We start from the raw sequence: 24521 nt of genomic DNA, 5'->3' as shown, positions 1-24521 counted from the left end.
GTTTAATTAACCCCACAAATGTGATGCTCCAGAAACACAGTCTGCTCAAAGGAAGGTCAGTTTTGTAGCTTCTGTAACGAGCTAGACTGTTTTCAGATGTGTGAACATGATTGCACAAGGGTTTTCTAATCATCAATTAGCCTTCTGAGCCAATGAGCAAACACATTGTACCATTAGAACACTGGAGTGATAGTTGCTGGAAATGGGCCTCTATACACCTATGTAGATATTGCACCAAAAACCAGACATTTGCAGCTAGAATAGTCATTTACCACAGTAGCAATGTATAGAGTGTATTTGTTTAAAGTTAGGTCTAGTTTAAAAGTTATCTTCATTGAAAAGTACAGTGCTTTTCCTTAAAAAATAAGGACATTTCAATGTGACCCCAAACTTTTGAACGGTAGTTTAACTTTCCAGTTTTTTTCCTCTGCATGCTTTATTTCAAATTTTCAGTTGTCCCTGAGCTAGTGGGGATAGCTGCTATAATGTCTCCTATGCACCACACACAAGGGCCTCTTTTTCCCCCTGTATCTTTATAGCACATCTTCAGAAGCAGCAGCATAAAGGTCATTATAGAGCAGTACGAAGTAGCGTACACTGCAAATACAACAGTGAGTTGAGATCATACACATCATGAATCTCTTTACAACTTTGTGTGTCTCCAGCTATACTCCCTCCTCTCTTCCCTATTCTCTTTCCTTTGGTGGATAGATGTAACTGATCAGTGAGCTGCTCTATCTGCAGATGGATTTTAGAAGTTTTTCCACAGTCATTGATGAGTTTGGGTTTAGGGGCAGAGTTGGAAATCAATCATATAAGTGACATTGTTTCTGCAATAACATATATTACATTGGGTGATAATTTGTCTGCCTGTTACCACATCTAGGGGAAGCTTAGGCGCATACCTTTTTTTTTCACGAGTTATATATTTATATGCATTTCGGTGGTGGTTGCTTACCTTTATGGCTATATGAGGTATAAAGCTCTGCATCGAAAAATGATAAAATAATATAAATACAAATTTTCCAGATTTCTATAACTTGTGTGCAGTAGTTGTATATTTGCAAAGAAGAAGGAAGTGTTTTATCATGTTTGATGGATGGCTGCTAAGTGCTCTTGTTCCTTAGGGCTAAATCTTGCTACCCCCTCTTTTCTCCACAGAGCGAAACTGTGTTAAAGGTCCTGGTAGGGCTTTCGTGAAGTTTCCCCACTTGCAGAGTTTTCAGGAATAAAGGCCCTATTACACGGAACAATAATCGGTCGAATCTGCCCTATCCGGCCGATTATCGTTCCGTGTAATAAACACAACGATCAGCTGATGACAACGATCATTGGCTGATCGTTGATATAGGTTTGGACCTATCATTGTCGGGCACCGACCGGCCCGCGGCTGACAATATACAAACAGAATACATTACCTATCCATAGTCCAGGGCTCCTCCTGCACTCTGCTTCTCCCTGGGTCCCACGCACTGCAGCTTCAGAGCAGCTTGTCTTAGCTGACAGGCCGCTCAGCCAATCACTGTCTGGGACCACCATAGCTTTGAAGCTGCAGCGTGCGGGACTCAGGGAGAAGCGGACTGCAAGAGGAGCCCTGGACAATGGATAGGTAATGTATGCAGTTTAAGCAAGGGCTACAAGGACATCGGTAACTATGTCCATGCAGCCCTTGTTAAATGATTATCGGGCCGTGTAATAGGCCCAGTAAACGAGCGCCGATCTAGCGCTCGTTTAAAGTTATTATCGGGCCCCCATTGGCCCATGTAATAACACCCTAAATGAATCGCAGATTAAACAGATTCCACAGGTACCACTTTTATCATTGTGTTTCATTGGGTTACACAGACTGCTGGGAGTTGTAGTTCTGAAACAGATGGGGCACTTCAGGTGGTCTCCTTCTTTGGATCAGATGACTGACGTTTTCTGCTCATTATTTACCGCATTCCAATCAAGTTGCTGATTTGCATTTATAACCAAGTGCTTCACCGTTGTTCAAAGACATATTTGGAATCTTTGATGTAAAATTAGAAATGCAAGAAATAAACCCAGCAACAATTCACACATTCTTTACTCCTGTTTCATTGCTGTGCCTCATGCAGTAGGAAGGAAACAAGATTATCTCATGATTACCAATTGTGCACATTGCAGATTTATTTATAGTTCACAATGTGAATTGATTATTGAGCTCTAGGTTCTTCAGGATTTCATTAAAGCCCAGCTCCATCTCTTTCTTCAAATGGGGAAAATGATCTTTCCTGGAAACATGCAAGTATTTGTGCATGGTGAAGTGCTGTCATCCAGTTTTAAAGGGCTTCATTCCAATGTTAAAAGCTTTTGCTGGGTTTAAAGGAGAAGACAGGCCCTGTCAAAAATCCGCTTACCTCTCCACGTGCCCACGATAAGCAGCTTGACCCGACCCCAGGACCCTGCTGGAAGGCATTTTCCCCCGAGTTGTGATGACATCATGAATTGGGGAGAATGCCTGTCCCGGCTGATGGATAGCCCGCTGAGCCAATTAATAAATGCAATGACATTCCAGTTGGCATTGGTGGAGAACTTGGAGCCTGGTAGGGGTCCTGGTCCAACTATCCAGCGCTGGAGAGGTGAGATGGAGTAGTTTTAAATGTACCCCGCCCCTGCTGTTAGAAATATGTTGCACGTAGCTGGACTTCTCTTTTAAGATCTTGCCTTTTTTTATCATAACTTCTGATATGTAACATTATAGCTTTTTGGGAAATATGTTAATATGCACTGGAATCACTATGTTGTGGCCATTAGTCTGCAAGTATAAAGGGACCTTTTAACTTATTGAACCTGTTATTATGTAAATTTTATATGGAAAATACAAAAATGAATAAATAAATAAAAGGACCTTTTATATTTGTCAAGTCTGCCATTCGGGAATCTAGGAGAGTGCTGTTACCACTCCTGAGAGTGAGAAATTATGTGTATGGTGACTCCGTATACCCCCCACACACCGCACTTTAGCTGTGTGAACTTACCACTATTAAGCTTATTGGTGAGAAGCTGTGGACAATCGTAGGCACCTCAGGTGGAAATGATTGTCAGAATTTCCAGTCTATGCAAGTCCCGTTATCCATTCTTAGAAATGTATTGTTATACAATTATGACAAATAGGCTTATGTTTCTGCCAACCAAAGTCACCAGGACACATACCCACAGAATATGCAGTATTCTTGTGAATAAATCATTCATTTTTACCATAGTCTGGATATGGTAATGACATCTGCTTCTCCTGATTTAGAACAGATTTATTGGCAATCATATGACTATGGTTATTCTTATTTTTTACATCCATGTATAGGACAAGGTCTAGGCTGATAGCAGAAGTCAATGTGCATGGACTACTGAGGATATTGTGTTGTGTCACTGTTGTTAATAGCTTTCAAGATCTCAATCAACAGTAGATGTAATATAAAGCAAGTTAAAATTATTTTTTTGTTGTTGTCATGCTATAACAAAGCTATACTTACTTGTATCCAGGTCCAATCTCCTCAAGGCAGAGTTTTAGTCTTGTGCTTGTTGAAATAAAGAGACCAAACACAGGAAGTCCCAGCCAGTACAGAAAGTCACGGCTTAATGTGTCAATCAATCACATGACTGCCTTCTCTGGACTGGACACTGGACTGCCAGCAGGTTACAAGCATCTAACCTCCCGATATGTCCCTATAGTGCACGGGTGTGGAGGATTAAGGTAATCTCTTCCCTGGCATCCTGTATAATGGGGTCACCCAGCTTTCCGGGCATCCTGTATAATGGAAATATTGTAAGAGGTTCAGAGAAGAAAAAGAGTGCTGCATCTCACACCTATGGCTGATACTAGTACCTCTCGGCTGCATAAAAAACATCAGAATTCTGTATGTGAATTGATCAAGCCACACTGCCCCATGTACCTTGTACAGGTATCTGATACACATGGGTCCCTACACTAAGTCCACACTGTGCCAGTCAGCGACCACCACCCCCGCAGGCGTGCACAGTCAGGGAAGGGAGGCCATGGAACGGCCCTGCAACCCCCATGCCACAGGACCAGACCCAAAAATGCCACACCAAAACCCAGCCAGCACCGCCGGCGGAGGAAGCTGCCCCCAAACAGCACAAGTCTGGATAAGGTATTGCACTCACCATAGCTATCAAAGATAGAATGGGACAGACAGGAGGGTTTAAAACCGTGAACACTCAGGTGTCTCCTGCTAATTGCGGTCATGTGGGTCTCACCAGGAGGAGTGCAAAACACGGAGAAAAGAGAGAAACAAAATACGGTTCAGGGAAGAAAAAGAGCGCTGCACCTCACACCTATGGCTGATACTAGTACCTCTCGGCTGCATAAAAAACATCAGAATTCTGTATGTGAATTGATCAAGCCACACTGCCCCATGTACCGCGTGCAGGTATCTGATACACATGGGTCCCTACACTAAGTCCACACTGTGCCAGTCAGCGACCACCACCCCCGCAGGCGCCTTTTTGGTTCTGGTCCTGTGACATGGGGGTTGCAGGGCCGTTCCATGGCCTCCCTTCCCTGCATGTGCACGCTTTGCGGGGTTGGCGGTCGCTGACCGACACAGTGTGGAGTTAGCGTAGGGACCCATGTGGACCAGATGACCTGCACGGTGGTACACGGGGCAATATGGCTTGATCAATTTATATACAGACACTCTGGTGTTGATTTTTAATATAGGCCAAGCGGCATTAGTATTAGCCATAGATGGGATGTGCAGCCGTTCCATTCTCTCCAGTTCGTGAATATTATAAGAGGCCCAGTTGGAATTAAAGGAAAACTGCTTTAATTGAAGCTGCTCCTGGTAGCCCCTTACCTCCTCTTCCCAGCGTCCCTCCTCCGATGCTTGTAAATCACAATGTTTTTTTTAACTTTAATCCTAAAAAAATCTGTAAATTAGTCTTAAGTGCGCATGAGTGTATTTTCATGAGTATTAATTTTGTAGGGGTCTGGGGTCATTCCTTAGTGATCTGAAATAGGAGAGTGACTGGGATCATAGAAGACGTCACTATCCGCTCTCCTGACCTCTGTTATAGGGAATATCTGTGCTGCCCATGAGATAACAATTCTGGAGAATCCTACATTAGGGCTTTGTGTTGTTCTCTCAGGCCTGGTCTACATGGAGAGTGACACAGGAATATAACATTCTATAACACTCTATGTATCCCAGGCCTTACTGACATCTGGTTGTTACCGATCCTCTGCTTAATAAGATGTGTCCAGGCCCGCTTCTGCCATGAGGGGGGGGGGGGGTGGTGGTCCGGGGGGATGCCGGCTATCACTCGGGGCGGCCGCCTGAGGTTTGCCTCAGGCGGCAGAAACCCTTGAATCGGCCCTGGATGTGTCCCCACAGTCTGATACTGTCAGTGATGATTGGATGGATCAGTGTATTGGGGACCAGGGAACCATTTCCAGGAAGAATAACAGGGGAACTGCACAATAGAAAGGTAGGGAGGAAAGATGCCCCTGAATTATTTCAGTAGTGTAACTTTAGGCCATGTTCACATATGGTATAACACCGGCCATTCTGTGATCTGGGCGGGTCACAGAACGGCAGGTGTTACTGATGATCTTCATTTCTGGTGAATTCAGATGCAGGGCACCCGTGTGCGCCCGAATCTCAATTCACTGCTGCACACAATGGAGCATGCAGCCAGAGCCACATGCTCCATTGTGTGAACTGACATGTCTGTGCGGCCACTATGCAACGTGTGTATACGCTCCGGCCGGCATTCCATTATTTCCAATGTAACGTATGTTTTTGCATAAATCACGGCTGTGATTTATCCTAAACATACGTTGTGTGAACATGGCCATAAGATGAAACTCTCCTGGGGCTCTGCTTTTCCTGAAGAATAGTTTACAGGGCAGAATACTTTTAACTTTATTAGTATGAATCATGTGACAGATGACAGGAGAGCAAACAGATAATCTATAATTGTTCAGTATTTTGTTTCTGATCACAGCTGTATACTCTTATATAGTCTGCAGGGTGATAATACTTTTCAGCACTTGCGTACACCTGGTATCTGATCATATCTGAATTTTTTTCTGTGTGGCACAGTTGGCGCAATGGGTGCAGTGAGACTTGTATGTGGGCTGGTGGGGTGTGTTTGCCAGGGCTGCTTTTCAGTCCCAGGCCGGCCCTGTCTGTAATATATAAGATATGTAAATGAGGTGGTTTTGGTCATTGCATGTCCTCCCCCCCCCCCCCCCCCCCCAAATGAATATATGTCACCCCGCTGCTCATCACTGCAGATCCCTCCCAGAACAATAGGGTCAGACAGTGAAAATCCAGGACATCTTTTCACTAACCTCAATCAAGTGGCCGCCATACATCTTAGACAGTTGACCCAACTTGCAGAAGACAGCTTTAGTTTATGAGCGCTCCCTCGCTTCTAAGAACTCCCTGCTCCATCTGCATGTGCTGCTGCATGTCTAAGTGCTTACGCAGCGAGTGAGTGTGGTTCCTTCCTCTCTGTCCTCACAGCTCACTCAGTGCCGGGTGCATGCCTGTACTGCAGCCACATTCCTTCTCTTCCTCCTATTATATGCTTGTTATTGTATTATATGATCAGGTTTATTGTTAGCATTACCTTGTTCTTCTCTTTTAGATTTCTTAAATACTAAATTATTATGAAAATCCGTGTTTGTGCATAGATTTTCAGCAAACCTAATCTATACAACATGTTGAAATAACTGAGTATGCAATGAGCTGCCTAAACCTTCACACACCTATGGATAGTATGGAATTTCTAAGCCTCTGCTTATTTTAAATAATGATTCTATGGTAGGTTGACTGTTACGGGTCTCTGTACCTACCTCTTTGGCCCTCCTTCCTAAGTGCTTGCTTCTTTTCCTCTTCTCTATTTTCCCTTGATGTTTCCTTCCTCCTTGTGAGGTTCAGTTAGTATGGACGACTACCTCCCTTTGTTGGCTGGTGTTCTGGTTCAGATTTTTTGTACATTTAGGCATGTGTCTTTGTTATAGTATAAAATGTAAAATTCCTGTCACTTGTATTCCTTGTATACTCTGCCTAATTGCAGATATGGTTTAGTTTCTAAAATCCATGTCTGGATGTGTGAAGTGACAATAAAACATAAGTTTCAAAAAAGCAATGCCTCTTTCTCCAGTAGTCAGACTTCTTTCTTGTCTTAGAGAAGTCTGACAACTTGTTGTTGTAATTTCCACAATTTTGGCAGAGCTGTGTCATGTTGAATATCTATGCTTCACGTTCACTCCCGCTTCTGTGTCATTCTCAGACAAATTAGACTTGGTCGGCCGCAAAGACTTAGATTATCTTGCAGTTTTCATTTTCACCACTGGGGCTAAAACTAAGCTGAGACTTCCTTTTGTGTCTGTAGCGATAAGTGGAGGCTGCTGTAAAGCAATCTGTACAGCTTTACAGTGACATGTGACAGCAGTAGATAGAGGAGACAATAGCGGCTCCCTGTGGAATGACCTCCTCAAAGGTCATAAAGGGCACTCAGAAACGTTTTACATTCATCTCAAACCGACAAAGTCTGTCTGTCTATGCCCATGAGTCTTGCTGTAAAGTAAGCCACTAAATGCTGTTAAAAACAGCTCAGGCAAGATGGCAGCCCCCATAACAATGTACAGTAAGTTAAATAAAAAATAATTATAGTCATTTAAATAGAATATTGGAATAAAAGAACAAGTTTTAGTATCTTATTCTAATTAGTAAAAAAAAAAATTAGGTGACACATTCCCTTTAAGGTATATTGTGTAGTCTCTAGCTCTCTAGATACTGTATTTATGTGTGTATTGTGTGTATAGGAGATATAGGGAGGGGTTGTCTTGTTTATTGTTGTAGGTAGTCACACGGCTGATGTCTTGCTCCCTGAGGAATCATTGCATTGGCTGCGCTCAGATTACTGTCTCCAGAGACTAGAATGCTTTCCTTTTTTGTCAGCGCAGATGTTTTCGTGTCCATTCTTTTTGTGACATTGTCATCCTATGTGTTGCTTCGATTCCTGCATTCTTGTCTATTTGTTGAACATTTAGTATCTGGTATCTGTCATTCAGTTCCCATTACTTCATGGCTGTAATCTGCTTCATGTGTCTGGGCTTCAGCAGTCTTTCCCATATCTGTCTTAATGTGTTGTACTGTAACTGATAATATCATGGGTGGAAGTCTTTTATGAGTTGTTGTCTTGACCTTTTGTGAAATTTCAGTTTGACATGCAATTTTGGTACTGGCTAGAGCAACTAAGGACCATATTACATGGACCGTCAACTAATGTAAGCAAGTTCTCACTTACTGAGCCTATTACATGGCTTGATAATTGTGCAAGGAAGATATATATATATATATACACACATATATTTATATCTATATATCTCTTGCCTTAGGTGTAAAATAATAGTGTATACATACCTGAACACGCTCCCCAGTGTTCTTCTTACCTCTGCCTGCTTCCTCCAGCCTCCGCTGGATTTTATGAGCCGGTCTCTGAAGCAACATGCTGCCCAATCACTGACCTACACGGGACAGCACTGCAGCCAGTGATTGGCTGAGCAGTCTGACACTTCAAAGACTGGCTCAGAAGTTCCAGCGCTGGCTGCAGGAAGCTGGCAGAAGCTAGAAGAACACCAGGGAGCGTAGAGAGGTATGTATCAATTTTTTTTTTTCATCAGCCATGGGCTGTCCATCTCTATTACAAGCAGCGATGTGCACCTGGTGGCCAGATGATTTTTAGGCTGGATTAAACTACAGCGATCAGCCGATGGATCATTTCATCGGCTGTTAATTGTGTTTATTACACAGGGCGATAATCTGCCGAATTGGCCTGATTGGCTAGATTATTGCTCCATGTAATAGGGCCTCAAAAGCTAATACTAGCTATAACATCTGCTTTATTGGTTCACATATTGCTGCGTTTACACAAACAATTATCGTGCAAATTTGCACTATAACTATCGAATTCGAACGATAATCGTACGTGTAAACGCAACGAACGATAGAACGACGAGCGAGAAATCGTTAATTTTGATCTTTAACATGAACTTAAATCGTCGTTCGCAAAAAAATTCGCAGATCCCTCCGTGTAAACAGTCGTTCACCTATTTTACCTATGTGCGAGATAGGCTTAAGCGATCGCAAAACGAATTTTGCGTACGATATATCGTTCCGTCTAAACGCTGATCGTTATAAAAGAAAAATCGTTACTTCGAAGTCGTTAATCGCACGATCGGGCGAATTATCGTACCGTGTAAACGTAGCACTACTGTTAGCTATTTGTTGCTTTTTGGTGGTTAAAGGATTCTTCTAGGCAGAAGACACTTTAAATATAAATGGAAGGAGGCAAACTTACCTTCCCCTATTCCTGACAGCTGCTGTTTTGATGCTTTCTGGTCTTGCTGCTCCCTTTTTCCAGGAAATGCCCACTCGGCTAATCACTGGCAAAGGCAGATCACTGAGAGATATAGTAATGAGCCGCAAATGCCCATTGTGCTGGTGTGATCAGTGGACGTGCCCACTATCAAAGCTCAACATCTCTACCTTTAATTTGATTGACAGCCCCATTGATTTTATTTCCCATTGCTTTTCTTAGTCAATTCTTATGGCTTCTCCGCTAGGAAGAGCAACATGACTTTATAGAACAGGAAAATTTCAGCATGCGGCCCTAGATTTAGGATTTCCTCCCCTGATCTCAGTGAGACTGGCTACAGGCATTGCTTTGTGTGGTTGTATACAGTGTTCTCAGCTCTCACGATCCCTGTATGTGCATTCCTTATGTACATTAAACGCAGCAGGGTCTGAAGCCGCAGCCCCTGAGATCATAGGACAGGAATCCTATTGTGGCATGTAATATATTACAATCTTTGTGTTTTCTTTTCTTGATTCGATTAACTTTTTCAACGTGATCCTGGAGAGTTAAGGACAATGCTCCGATGATAAACACAGTGGAATTTGGCTAAACTAATGTTAGCTGAATTTCTGGCAAACTTTAGCAGATGTATCATTGTACAATGGGGTGGACAAAATACTTTAGTCTGCATACCAGTTTAGGATCCCATACATCTTATAATAAAGTTGGCCAAATGCACCAGTGGGTTTGCCCAACCGTATATGTTCTATGGCAACCTGCCGACTCTCCCCTAACAGATGATGTCGGGGAAGAGAAGGATAGGGTGTGATAGATTTCCCATGCCTGGCTCTCTTTTTTTTTTAGAGAGAGATATACTGATACTGATCCAGCGTTAGGAAAACATGGCCACTTTCTTCCAGAGACAGCACCACTCTTGTCTTCTGTTTGGATCGGGTTTTGCAACGCAGTTCCATTGAAGTGATTGGAGCTTAATTACAAACCACACCTGAGCTGGAGACAAGAGTTGTGCTGTCTCTGGAGGAAAGTGGCCATGTTTTTCTAACACTGCATAACCGCTTTAATACATGAATGTTTGGCTGTGAACGTTCATGGACATTTGGTGGTGGGGGTCTACAATTAGGCCATTAAAGTGAATGGACCCTCTGCTGTGCATCACCGGAAACCCCTCTTCCGTCAGGAGGTCAACATTTAGCTGGGATGTGCCATAATAAAGCTCAGGCAGTCATTAGCCGGGATAAGTTGCCATTGTGGCTTATTATTTACAGAGATGGCATTTCATGTTTTTTTTTTTTTTGTTATCCAGCATTGGACAGTCTCTTTAAGGGCTATTTAGAAACTGTAATGGAATGGCATTTTGCTAGATTATGCCATCAGTTTCTGATTTGGTGCAGGCCCACCTCGAGGAGTGGTGCTCCTGGCAACTGTAGGAACCAGAGATGCTATTCCTTATACATTGAAGCATTTAGAGGATTGCTTCATTTCAGGGACTAGTTTCCATCTGGGATTGCCTGGAACAGAAATGAGACTCATTCTTCCCTGAGGGGACTGTGCCTTGCAGTCTTCACTAGTCTTTAGCTCTTTATGTAGTGTTGTGTTCCTATTAATCCTGTTTGTTTCTCCGCTGCAGTTCTGGCCTAGAACTGACTTTCTTGAAGACGGGAGTGCATTCAGCTGAAGGCCTCTTTTCTGTGGCGGGGTAATGAGCGGGGATCTATTACGTCGCTTTCATCTTGTTCCATGCCTGTTTTCAGAAATGATCCTAATGTTGTGGTTGTAGTTCATTGCAGCAACTGCACAGACACATTTAACAACATTTAAATGGAAAGCCACAAATGCTTGAAACGGGGAAAAAAAAATTAAATGAGGAACTCCGGATCATGCAGAAGTGAACGTGACTGCACTAAACAAAGCATTCTGACCTTAAGGGGGCTGTCTATATTGGGAAGTGTCTTTTTCATACACAGTATAGCAGAGTTCGAGCGGGGGGCTTTTCAGAATTCTTGCCCCAAAAAGAGTAAAGAAGACCTGGAGGTCCGGACCTGCATTGCACATGGGTACCATGCAGTGCCTAATTTCACTTGTGGTCCTGTAGTGGTTGTGTTGCAGTGAAATTATCCAGAGTAAACAAACACTTTTAAAGAGGACTTCATGTACAGTTAGTAGCAAATCCATTCATTGAAAGATTATGTATCAGTATCTGCAACAGTTAAAAAAACAAATGTGGACAATACACTCACTTTAAAGGAGAGCTCCAACCATGCTGTAAAAATCTAGAGTGGGTAGGGGAAAGTGGAAGCATAATAAAGAAACTATACTTACCCATCACAGTGCCCCTGCAGTGCTTAGTCACAGCTCACGGCCCCCCTCAAGCTCTCCTGTAGCTCCTGCAATGACCCAGCTCGGAAATGCCAGAGACTGAGGCAAGACACCTCTGCAGTCACTGAGTGGGGAATCTCTGCTGGGTTATGATGACACAGGAAGCCGGGAGAAACTGGAGACCGGAGGCTGTCGGGGAACGTTTTCTGCAGGGGCATGGGGACAGGAAAGTATAGCTTCTTTATTATGTCCCCTGTCCCCCCCCCTTCAGCGTCCATTGGTCCGCAAAATATATGAATGCAGCATTATTGCAATCCACATCTGATCTGGAGACAAGAGTCGCGTTGTCTCTGGAAGAAAGTGGCCATGTTTTTCTAATGCTGGATAACCCCTTTAAGTCCGTCTCGATCAACTAACACAATCACTTTACTGACAGTATTACAGACACCCTAGGAATTAATAATAGAAAATCTGGAGTTTGTGTTGAGATCTCAGCTTTATGGCTCCATGTATTGGGGATTGTTTGCCATACCCATGATAGTCTCTTGTAGGTCAGTAACCGGGCACAATTGCATCCAGCATTATAAGATAAATGATTGTAATAGGAAAGGATTTTTGGCAGTAATATCTGCCTTGTTTATTTATATGGGTATTAGAATAGCAGAGTTATTCAGACATAACATAAAGACCCAAGGCTGGGCGCTGAGTACTTATATGTAATTATCTGAAATAATCTAGACTGGGATGTGGTGTCCTGTTGCTGGATGCCATGGAACATAGCCGTACTGTCGCCTTATGGGCGGTGCGTCTTGTGTTTGGAAATATTAGTATAATGGTCTGTTTTTCTCCTAATTGACTATTGGGCTATATTTGGTGTTTACTCCCTTTTTGTTTGGCAGACTGACTCCATCTGCTATGTTTTTAGCACCAGCCTATTAGACATTTGTGGATGGGAAAGCATGTGAAACAATTTAAGTCTTTTTCGTCCTTGTAAGAGGTCTGCCCTGCAAGACTGGGTGTGGGCAGAGAATCTGGAGTATGTTGGGTCCTGGATGCCTGCTGCACAGACATGGCATTATGCGGCCTTTTTGTCTATTGTGTGAATAATTGACTGTTCTACACAGCGGATTATAGTTTAGGTATGAGCTGCACTTTTTTTTGTCTGTCACATGTCATGTGTGTTGGGGGCATTGCCATGGCTGTATATATGTGGGATTTGTGTATGTGATGATTTCAGCATTCCAGATTAACACCACATGCATATGCCTATAGAAGAGGGTAAGTCACCATGTGTTTCTTTGTATTGTATTCCTACAAGCAGCCCACCTGCTGCATACTGCTATTCTAAAGGTTATAAAAGTAATGTAGTAGTGGGTATACGTATTAGTGCCAACTGTTGGGCAACTAATTTGAATCTCTGACCATAGCCATTGGGATGGTAGGGAGACATCTTTTCTTTCTTCTGCAGAGTTGACCTGACCACAGTTATTTCTCCTGAACCATCAATAGGTTTGGCCACTTGGGATGGTCTAATGCCATTTTAGGGTGCATTCACACTGAGCAATCTGCACAGAGAAGTCCCCTCGGATTCCACCGCTCATCCCTGCGGACGGACATGTCCATTCTTTGGGCGGAAGGCTGAATCTGCTTGACCATAGAATGGAGTCTATGGGACGGGCGGATATGTGAGCGGGGGTGAGTCGCAGAATCCGTGGGAATTTCTCAGCGCGTATTCCCTAGTCTGAAGTTAGATGCCAAACTGCTAGCTGTGAACCTTCTTGTCTTAAGCAGTAGATGGGTTGAAATCCCAATAGCTTGAACGGTTTCCCTTGATTCCATGTTGATGGTCTGTCTAGCATATCCATAGCCATCACTGACATGGTTTCTGGCCTATCTGGTCCTACTGGTCTTGTAAACTGATCGGTTTTCAGTTCTCTAGCTTTGTGAATGAACAATCTACAGGGCTGCTGTAAATTACTTAATTCCTGTGTCTCCTGTGGTAAAATCATGATAAAACCACAGTCCTAGAGAGAAAAGTTGGAAGCAACCTTGTTCATATCGTAAAATTTCTGACCATGGTGGTAATTTTCGGATTGGCAGACCTTTTTTTTATTTTTTTTACTGTACCAAATAATAGTAGATGAATTGTGACTGTGTTTAGGGTATTAACGTAGTGCGAACCATTTGACAGCCGCAATTGTCTCCTGAGGGTTCACACATTTTTTTTTTTTTTTTTAGCCATAATTTTGTTGGTCAAAAAGGTTTTCACTCATGCCAGTTGCTTTTTCTATTCAGTTGTTAACTTTTCGGCTGGAGCTAACTTTCCTTGCTTACGGAATATTATATATCACATATGCAGTAATCACACCCTACAGATGTCAATGCAAAACAGTAGTGTCACCTTCTATTGACTCCCATGGGAAGAATAACAAATTGAGTGTGCCGGGTAATGTACACCAAAGGTTTCTTTGTAGCCATGACACAGTCATGCACACGCTATAGACTATACATAAAAAGTACCACGCTCGCCATTGTAGTTTATTATTCCCTTTCTCCTTCATAGATGTTCCTCACTGTTAAACAATCCCTGACCCCATGCCTATGTTCTTACTGCAATGAAAACATTTAAGGGAGTACTCCGGAGGGAAAGGTATACAGATACAGACATAATTTCAGCTGTTTTGGTGATGGTTTTTCGCATCCTTATCCTTATTTTCCAATGTTTTTCTTGGGCTGAAGCAAAAGGTATGTTTGTAACTGTAACTATTTTGGGGTGTTTACAGCCTAAAATATGTGGCAAAAAGGGGGCCTGACACTTTATTTTAAAGGGGAACTATCAATCGATTTATACATATGAACCTACTGATATGTACCTATAGCTATAGAATTCCTGACTATGGTGCTGGGGGTTTCTTTTCCTCCTCTGTGCCATTTTTATGTATTTTGATGCAAAAACAAATATGCAAATTAACCCTTTGGTGCACTAAAGGCATTCCATTGCTCCTCGATGCCCTGTCCTGTCTGCCGGCTCATACATGCTCTACAAGTAGTCGCCTAGTTCTGCTGTCTCCAGATCTTGTGCAATACATGGGGATGTTAATGTACATGTGCCCAATCTGGTGAACACCCCCAGAGCACCAAAGAGACAACTTGCATATTTGCTTTCCATCAAAATACCGAATAAGTGCGCTGAGGAGGAAAAGAAAAAGAATGGCATCAGAATCGGGGGCTATGCAGCTACAGGTACGAACCTGCTGATAGTCTCTCTTTAACAATTATAGACATAAAAAGAGTATGTGTTTGAACCATGTGTTTACCAAATTCAATAGAATCCTATGTGGAATTTTTTTTTTTCCCATTCTTTGAGCCGCAAAACGTGTGGCAGCAAATCTGGGTATGCACACATTGTATTACAATAAACTGATGGGTGTTGGGATTATTAAATATTCTGGATTATCAGACGTTCTATAAAATAAGCCGCAAATAGAATCTCTATGAGAAATTCCTGAAATAAAATTAAGTCTATTCATTTCCTGAGATTCTACAAGATGGGTTTGTGTGTGCAGGTTAACTGTGTGGCTGTATATACTATATTATAACCATAATCTGAGGATTATTTGCCTTTGCACACTCCTCACTGATCTTAATCTGCTTGGCTGTATTCGCCATCTCCCTGATGCACTGTGTATCCCCCCAATATAACTGCGGAGCTTCTTTTTGTGATGGAAATTTCCATCCCTGCGTCCCCCCCCCCCTTCTCTGGGATCATGCTTGCCTTGTTGTTGTTGTCGTCTGTAGTTTGGCATTGTGTTGTGGTAGATATTATCGCCGGGCTGCGTTGATTAGGAAGCTGGATCAATTGTCTATTAATTTGGTAACTTGTTTTTACAGGGAGTGTGTTTCCCATCCATGACTGGCTTCCCATTGTTTGCCAGGGAGAGGAAGCCAGTTACTTCTTGTAAGAACAGAGCTGTGATAAAGAGCGTCTTGGCGGGAGCTGTTTGGTGAAGGGGTTTTGTATCGCCATACAGGAATGTCTGTGGGAAGAAGAGTGGGCAGATGCCGGCTGCTGCGGCTACATGTCTGGGCATCTCTGCAGTCTCTTCTTCCTTATAATGTCCCCTTTCCTGCTGCGTTATGCTTCAGACAAGTTACAGCACAGATCCCAGTGACTGACGTCCCCTATTATTTCATGTCTGCCGAGGCCTGAACATGTTATTGTACATAAATAACAGGGATGCTCTGCAATCTGCTCGCACTCACAGGGCACCACTGGAGTTTATACTCGTGCCATTTGCTTATTGAGTTGTTATTATCCTTTCACTTTATACAGAATATGTCATATCCTACCCCACGGGTGGCAGTGCAAAAGCAGTAGTGTCGCTTTCTGTCCGTTGCCATGGGATGAATAAAGTTGCAAAGGTTTCTTTGTAGCCATTGCACAATAATGCACACGCTATAGAATATACAGTCGGTACCATAGTCACCAATGTAGTTTATGATCTCCTTTGCAGGTGGTCCTCCCTATGGAAAATGACCCTGTGCCTATGTGTTTGCTGCAATAAAACTGTGGGGGAGATTTATTAAGCATTTTTATTGTATAGGTTGCCCACAGCAACCAATCACAGCTCAACTTTAATTTTTATCAGCGCTCATGAATATTTAAAAGATGAGCTGTGATTGGTTGCTATGGGCAACAGAGACCATTACTACTGGAAGACTGCTTAACTTATAATGTGTTCTACATCCTCTTCTCCCTCTTAAAGGGGGTTATCCAGGATAAGGAAAACATAGGAGCATGATACAATAGTGCTTATTGGACCGTATCAGAGAAATGGAGAGGCTCTATTTATTGCTACAGAGGCTCCATGAACACCGCTTTGCTTTTGGCATGGGGCCTTAAAGGGGTTATCCAGCGCTACAAAAACATGGTCACTTTTCCCCCTACTCTTGTCTCCAGTTCAGGTGCGGTTTGCAATTAAGCTCCATTTACTTCAATGGAACTTTCAAAACCCCACTCAAACTGAAGACAACAGTAGGGGGAAAGTGGCCATGTTTTTGTAGTTCTGGATAACCCCTTTAAAGGGAATGTCTCAGCTGTACATCATGCTCAGAGCTCTAGAGTTAAAGGGGTAGTGCGGCGGTAAACAATTATTCACAGAATAACACACATTACAAAGTTATACAACTTTGTAATGTATGTTATGTCTGTGAATCGTCCCCTTCCCCGTGTCCCCCCACCCGTGTACCCGGAAGTGTGGTGCGCTATTCATACCCGTCACGTGCCGACTCTTCAGTCAGCGATGTCGTTTTCGGACGGCCGGGCCGCATCCCTCCGAGCTTCCTGAGTGCCGGCCGCCCTCTTCAGCGTCATCAGATGCTCAGCCGCGATTGGCTGAGGACAGTTTGGCTCAGCCAATCGCGGCTGAGCAGCTGATGACGCGGCCACGTCATCGGCTGCTCAGCTGCGATTGGCTGAGCACGGTTATGCTCAGCCAATCGCGGCAGAGGGCGGCCGGCACTCAGGACGGACGGAGGGATTTGGCCGAAGACGACATCGCTGACTGAAGATCGGAGATGAGTCGGCACGTGACAGGTATGTATAGCGCACCACACTTCCGGGTACACGGGTGGGGGTGGTGGGACACGGGGAAGGGGGCCATTCACAGACATAACATACATTACAAAGTTGTATAACTTTGTAATGTGTGTTATTCTGTCAATAATTCTTTACCGCCGCACTGCCCCTTTAAGGAGGTGTTTCTAAGCTGTAGCATGCATGCCTCATTCCCACCCCACTCCTCCAGGAAAGTAGCCTGAAATAAAACACTTGTACTCACCTACCACTGATCCTCCAATAGGAGCCCGGACTCCTCTGTGTAGCCAAGGACCCTGTTTGGCCTGTAAGTCTTGTATTTGGCGAGCTGAAGTTGATGTATGGGTCTGGCTGGGAGGGTGGCACCATTCCTATATAGGGCATTCTGCAGTGTCCCACTTGATACCAGAGTTGGCTAATAATTTAGTATTTGTGTCTATTATGTGGGATAGATGGTAAATACACATTATTATGTGTCCACTTGATTTGTTGTAGTGTCTTTAAAGGGGTAGTCCACCCAAAAAAATTTTCTTTCAAATCAACTGGTGCCATAAAGTGCCAGAGATTTGTAATTCACTTCTATTAAAAAATCTTAAGTCTTCCAGTACTTATCAGCTGCTGTGTGTCCAGCAGGAAGTGGTGTTTTCTTTCCAGTCTGACACAGTGCTCTCTACTGCCACCTCTGTCCATGTCAGGAACTGTCCAGAGCAGTAGCAAATCCCCATAGAAAACCTCTGTTGCTCTCTAGACTGGAAATAATACAACTTCCTGTTGGGCATACAGCAGCTGATAAGTACTGGAAGGCTTGAGATTTTTTAATAGAAGTAAATTACAAATCTCTGGCACTTCATGGCAGCAGTTGATTTGAAAGAAATTTTTTTTGGGTGGACTACCCCTTTAAAGGAGAAGTCCGGCCAAAATTAATTTTTGATATGTTGTTACTTATGAAAAGTTATACAAATTTCTAATGTACATTAATTATGGGAAATGCACATATAGAGCTATTTCCCTTAATTTAGTAGATCAGGAAGTGTTAGAAATATCTCTGAAGAAGTGACGTCACGACCCAGGGTGTAATTCCTATGGAGTGTCCAGCAGGGGGCGCTCTCTATATAGAAGTCTATGGGACTTTATTGTTTCTATGGGTTTCTATGTAATGTAATGTAGTGTACAGTGCTTTATTGAATGAATACATCTATGGAATACTTTGGGGAGCAAGTGTCCTTGCTCCCCAAAGTATTGCATAAATGTATTCATTCAATACATTCAATACACAGTAAGCCCGCCGATCCGCCGCATTTCCGCCGAATTTCCGCCGCATTCCCGCCGATCCGCCACACGCTGATCCGCCGCATTCCCGCCGATCCGGACCATATACGTTGAACTACAGCTCCCATCATCTGCTTCTAGTATGAACAGGTGATGGGAGCTGTAGTTGGGTAAGGGATATCACATGCCGCCGGGCGCAGGGGGGAGCCGCTCAGTACACAGGAGCGCTCCCCCTCCTCCTCCTCCTTCCGTGATAACTTCCGCCTATACCAATGCTGACTCCCTGCCTGGCCGCCGCTCTCCGCTCTCCCCCCATACATACCGGCTCCCGATGCATCCTGGTGTCCGCGCTGATGCCGGGAGCCGGTATATGTGAGCGGAGAGCGGCGGCCAGGCAGGGAGTCAGCATTGGTATAGGCGGAAGTTATCACGGAAGGAGGAGGAGGGGGGAGCGCTCCTGTGTACTGAGCGGCTCCCCCCTGCGCCCGGCGGCATGTCATATCCATTACCCAACTACAGCTCCCATCACCTGTTCATACTAGAAGCAGATGATGGGAGCTGTAGTTCAATGTATATGGTCCGGATCGGCGGGAATGCGGCGGATCGGCGGGAATGCGACGGATCGGCGGGCTTACTGTGTATTGAATGTATTGAATGAATACATTTATGCAATACTTTGGGGAGCAAGGACACTTGCTCCCCAAAGTATTCCATAGATGTATTCATTCAATAAAGCACTGTACACTACATTACATTACATTACATAGAAACCCATAGAAACAATAAAGTCCCATAGACTTCTATATAGAGAGCGCCCCCTGCTGGACACTCCATAGGAATTACACCCTGGGTCGTGACGTCACTTCTTCAGAGATATTTCTAACACTTCCTGATCTACTAAATTAAGGGAAATAGCAGTATATGTGCATTTCCCATAATTAATGTACATTAGAAATTTGTATAACTTTTCATAAGTAACAACATATCAAAAATTAATTTTGGCCGGACTTGTCCTTTAAGCCCATTTTATTGTTTTGTTATATTCTTTGAGGCTCCTTCCAGACATTAGGAGGATTTGGCTTTGGCTTCCCGATGCGATTGTCTTTGTGCAGATTACCAAGTTTACAGAGCCTGAATGTCCATATAGATTTCTCTTGTGAGTGGTGCCAGCTCATATCACAAGGTCTGTTTAGCTATTTCTGAAACAAGGGCCGGAAAACATTAAACCATATGATTAGGTGAAATGACAGACTCCACGTTTTATTGGAAGGAGTTACACATCACGTGGGCCATTATCTTCACCATTCACGGACTGACTAAAAGTAGTTCTGGTGCAAGTGATGTACAGTAAACTGAGGCATAGCCTTTTCTCTGGTATGAGCTGTATAGAGTATCTTTTTCTTCTAAATTTAGAATAGATGTTTTTTCAATAGAATATGCTTATTGAGTTAACAAAGGAGAATATCTGAGTACCTAAAGGGGATTTCTAGGTATAAAACTTACAGAAAGTACCTACATGTGTCTTAATACTCACTAGATGATGTCACCTTAGCGCAGAAATAATTTATTATCATTATTAGTATTATTATTATTACCACCCTGCTTAGCTCTATGTCGGACTTTTATTTTTATGCTACTAGGTACAGACTGCATAGGGCCCCTGTGCAACAAATGTGCCTGGGCGCCCCCCCCCCCCCATAAGCAAACCATGCCACAACATCCCTGGCTGCCCCCCCATCCCCACACACACTACCCATCCTAGATGCCCCCATCCCTCCCTACACACTACCCATCCTGGTTGCCCCCCATCCTTACACACACTACCCATCCTAGATGCCGCCATCCCCACACACACTTCCCATCCTGGTTGCCCCCCATCCCCATACACTACCCATCCCCGCTGCCCCCCTTCCCCACACAATACCCATCCTGGCTGATCCACCATCCCCACACACAATAACCCACCTGGGCCCCAGTGGTCCTCTAGGTGAACAGGATGGCCGATGCTGCAATTACCGATGTACGACCTCCAGGAGACGTCACTGGTGCGCACTTCCCGAGGCAGGGCCGGAGTGTGGTGCTGCTGCGGCTGGCTGTTGCTCATATATCCAATAGACGAGAGTGGTATGTGGGGTGGGCAATGCGTGGGGTGCGCCGCAGCTGCTGGAATCTCAGCGCTGGAGGGCCGCGGGTGTCAGGATATCTGATCAGGCGCCTGGTACATGGGTGGATGGGCAATACAAATCACCTATGTGGCAGGACCTGGGGCAGTGGAGGGGCCTTCTAGGCTGAGGCTCAGAGTTCGAGCCTGGAGGGCCCCTCTGTTGGCCTGGGCCCTTGTGCAGCTGAACCAGCTGCACAACTGATATGTCCGCCACTGCTGCTTGGGCATTCTGTGGGGGAATTATCATGCAAAGAACTACAGTTCCCATGGCTCTTTTTCCATCTTCGAGACAATATCAGTATATATCTAGTTACTTTCTTTCCTGTCTGTAATGACCAGATTGGTAAAGTTTGAAGGTGTAAAGCTGTATGTTTTCTAATTTTTTTTTCTTTCTTAACAGCGTAAGACCAGCCTGATAAATGTTGGATATTAAGCATTAAAGTAGACCATCAATGTCTTGGGGTAAGTTTCCTACTACATTTAATGTATGCCATTGCTGCCCTGTGCATAGTTACTGTAAAGGGAACCTGTCACCAATACAAAGCTTTGTGATCTATCGACGACATGTTACAGAGCCAGAAGAAGAGAGTGGATTGATATATATCTTTTTGGGTAAAGATTCTGTATAATTTGTAATTTGTTGATATAAATCCTTGATCATACTGTGTTAAGGTGTCCAGTAGACAGACTCAATGGATTGGACTACTTAGCATGGAAACATCAAGTTATACTGAATCTTTTCATATGTATTACTCTACTCAGTTCTTCCCGCTCTATAACATGATGTTGATAGCTTAGGTAGCATTTTTATAGTGACAGGTTCCTTTTAATAGTAAGTAAATGAGCTTTCTTGTGATGGTTAAAGGGATTTTTTTTAGCTTTGGGAAATATTGCCTGGGACAATGGATGGTAAAAATACAAAAGACTTTTAATCACCCTTTTGTTTGTTCCCTGTTCAGCACTGCTGTCACTTCAGGGTCCCCAGTAACGTCACCAAGCACTGTGAATGGGACAGTGCAGCCAGTCACTGGTTGCTGTGATCATATTGACTTGCCCATTTAACTCCAGAGAACAGTTATTTTACCCTCCCAGCATCAGCCTGGTTAAGGCTAAGTGGTTGCCCTCCTCCACCATCTTACTGGGCGCTCAGTTTTCCCTCCACTAGACTTATGTTGGGAGGGTTAAATAACTTCCTTCTAGAGTGTTGCCTTAAGTTTTATGTTTTGTGGAGGGGGGGTAGTTTTTGTTTTTATTTCACACAAATACACTATCTTATTAATAATTTTTTTTTTTTACTTTTTGAAGCGTCACTGTTATTTCAAAAAAAACTTTTGACATGTCAAAACTTTTGATTGCTGGGGATCTGAGCGTTCAGACCTTGACTGATCCTGAGAACAAGCCAGGAGAATTGCCGCGGTCAGCTTGGTCCTCTCCTGGCTCTGTGCCATATGATAAGTCGGACCCATAATGAAAGTTTTTTCTTACTGACACAGAGCGGGAAGTGGACATGGAGTTCTCCTGGCTCGTTGTTGCGATCGGTCAGGGTCTGAGCACTCAGACCCGGACTGACCAACACTTTTGACATGCCGAAGACAGTGACACTTTAAACTTTGTAAGAATGCTGCTTGCCTTCTCCTCCTGGTAAGGTTCCAGTTTGGCCTGTTCATGCTGGGCTTATCCAGATTAGGCAAAAAACAAAATGCCTCTGAGGTGTAGTTGCCAACCTCACAAGGTTTTGGTTTGATGACTCATGCTAGAGAAGGAACTAAAAACTATTAAAAACAACATACTGGTGCCAACTCTTTATTCTGTAGACCACCGTGTATTATTTTTTTTATTTGCCTGCTCTTGAAGTTATTGTTAGATTCTTTTGTTTACACACACTATTATAATTCTAATGTTATTATTATATGAGCTTTTCTTATAAATAGCTATCACAGGCGGCAGAGTATAACATTTTCTATTGGTCTCATCAGTTTTTGGCTGGGTTGTAATATCAGGATCTCTTTGCAAAATTGAAACAGAAATATAATCCTATTTTGCTATATTTCAAGATTCATCTAGGGAAATGGTGTGTATTTTTTTTTTAATACTTAAAGGGTTGTTCCCAATCTAAGGTTAGGAGATAACAAGCTGTTTGGTGAGGATCCAGCTGCTGAGACTTCCACTGACCCAGAGATATATTACCCATGGATCGAAAATATTGTGGAGTGTAAGGGCCCTATTACACGGAGCAATAATCTGTCCGATTTGGCTGTTTATCACTCTGTGTATAATAGGAACAACGATCAGCCAATGAAACGACGATTGCTCAAAAATTAATATTTTACCTGTCCAGACTCCCAGGTCTTCTCATGCGCCCTGTATGTGTCCCAGCACCGTGCAATGCAGCTATAGAACAGCCTGTCTGAGTCGACAGGCCGCTCAGCCAATCTCTGGCTGGGACCGCCACAGACAGTGATTGGCTGAGCAACCTGTCTGCTTAAACAGCTGCTCTGAAGCTGCAGGACCGCATGCAGGAGAATACCGGGGGCATGGACAGGTAAAGTATTAACTGTTTGGGCAAGGGCTGCACGGACATCGCTAACAATGTCTGTGCAGCCCTTGTTAAACAATTATCTGGCTGTATAATAGGCCCTGTAAACAAGCGCCGATTTAGCAGAAGTTGCTACAGAGCCTTAAAAAGCCTGTCATCCATGCTGCTATAAATAGTGGCAAGCCAATATACGGCCCGTATTTGTGGCACAGATTACCTATCACCTACAATAAATAAAAAAAACTGCATATAATTAGATTTAAATAGATTTCTACTTAAATTAAAAAAAAATCTTAATACCTGATTAAAATCTGTGAAGGGAATGGTGCAGGCTGACTAATGGTGGAGTAATAGTCTGCTCCTCTGCTGAAGCTTGCTAAAGGAGACCGCTGTCCTCTGACCTGTCTGTTTACTAAATATCTGTATTCCCCATGTAATAACTATTCTGGAATATCTTCTCCTACAGATCTGTGTTGTGCCGATCCTCTGTTATTCTTCCTATAATTGTGTGGGTGTTACCAGGGGGGGTGTCCCTAAACTGTTTGAGACTAACCAATCAGTGCTGCCAGTACCAGACTCTCACCCCCAGCTAGTAACACCCAGTTGGATATGTAGTCATACATTTCTGGCCAACATGGGTCTTAGAGCTTATTGATCTAACTAGACTTTATTCCGTAGTTGAAGTTGGGCCTTCCATTTTAGTAGTTTGGAGAAAGCAGTTAGTTCCAGGACGACCATTTTATGTAAAAAATATTGTATTTTGAGACAAAAACTCTGGAAAACTGAAATTTATTCTGAAGTCCCCCCAAATGTCACCCCAAAAGGAGAAAAAAAAAGAAAGATTTAAAGAAAAATAAGCCGGTAACTAACATGGAAAAAGTCTTTACATACAACAGTCAGAAAGAGAGAGTGGAGACTTTAAACTACTTTCTATTTAGAGGACTAGAGCATTTTCATGGTCCTGTACAGATCATACAGGGTCCCAGGAAAAATAAAATGAAGCCGCCCTCATCTGGTTCTCAAAGGACCAACTCATCCTGCAACAGGTAAAGAGCAGACAGGACATGTAGTATCACACTGTACTATGTAGAGACGCTACTAGACACACAGCAGTACAGGACATGTAGTATCACACAGTACTGTAGACCGAAGATACTAGACACACACAGAAGTACAGGACATGTAGTATTACACTGTACTGTAGAGAGGAGAATGGAGATACTAGACTCACACAGCAGTACAGGACATATAGGATCACACAGTAC

General features: G+C 43.4%; 1 protein-coding gene across 2 annotated transcripts in view; it reads left to right on the top strand.

Annotated features, from left to right (window-relative positions):
- Positions 1 to 24521, top strand: part of FRYL (FRY like transcription coactivator) — a 209078-nt gene that overhangs the window by 18692 nt on the left and 165865 nt on the right. Inside the window, exon 2 of one of the 2 annotated variants that reach the window (XM_069977607.1) lies at positions 21121 to 21182. The exons of the other annotated variant lie outside the window; for it this stretch is intronic. The gene's annotated coding sequence lies outside the window, so the exon portion shown is untranslated. The remainder of the gene's footprint in view (positions 1 to 21120; positions 21183 to 24521) is intronic. 2 annotated transcript variants of the gene reach the window in all.

This window comes from Dendropsophus ebraccatus, chromosome 7, assembly GCF_027789765.1.
Source record: "Dendropsophus ebraccatus isolate aDenEbr1 chromosome 7, aDenEbr1.pat, whole genome shotgun sequence".
Lineage (NCBI taxonomy): Eukaryota > Metazoa > Chordata > Amphibia > Anura > Hylidae > Dendropsophus > Dendropsophus ebraccatus.
Note: the sequence above shows the minus strand (reverse complement) of the source record. Positions and strands in the feature narration are given on the sequence as shown.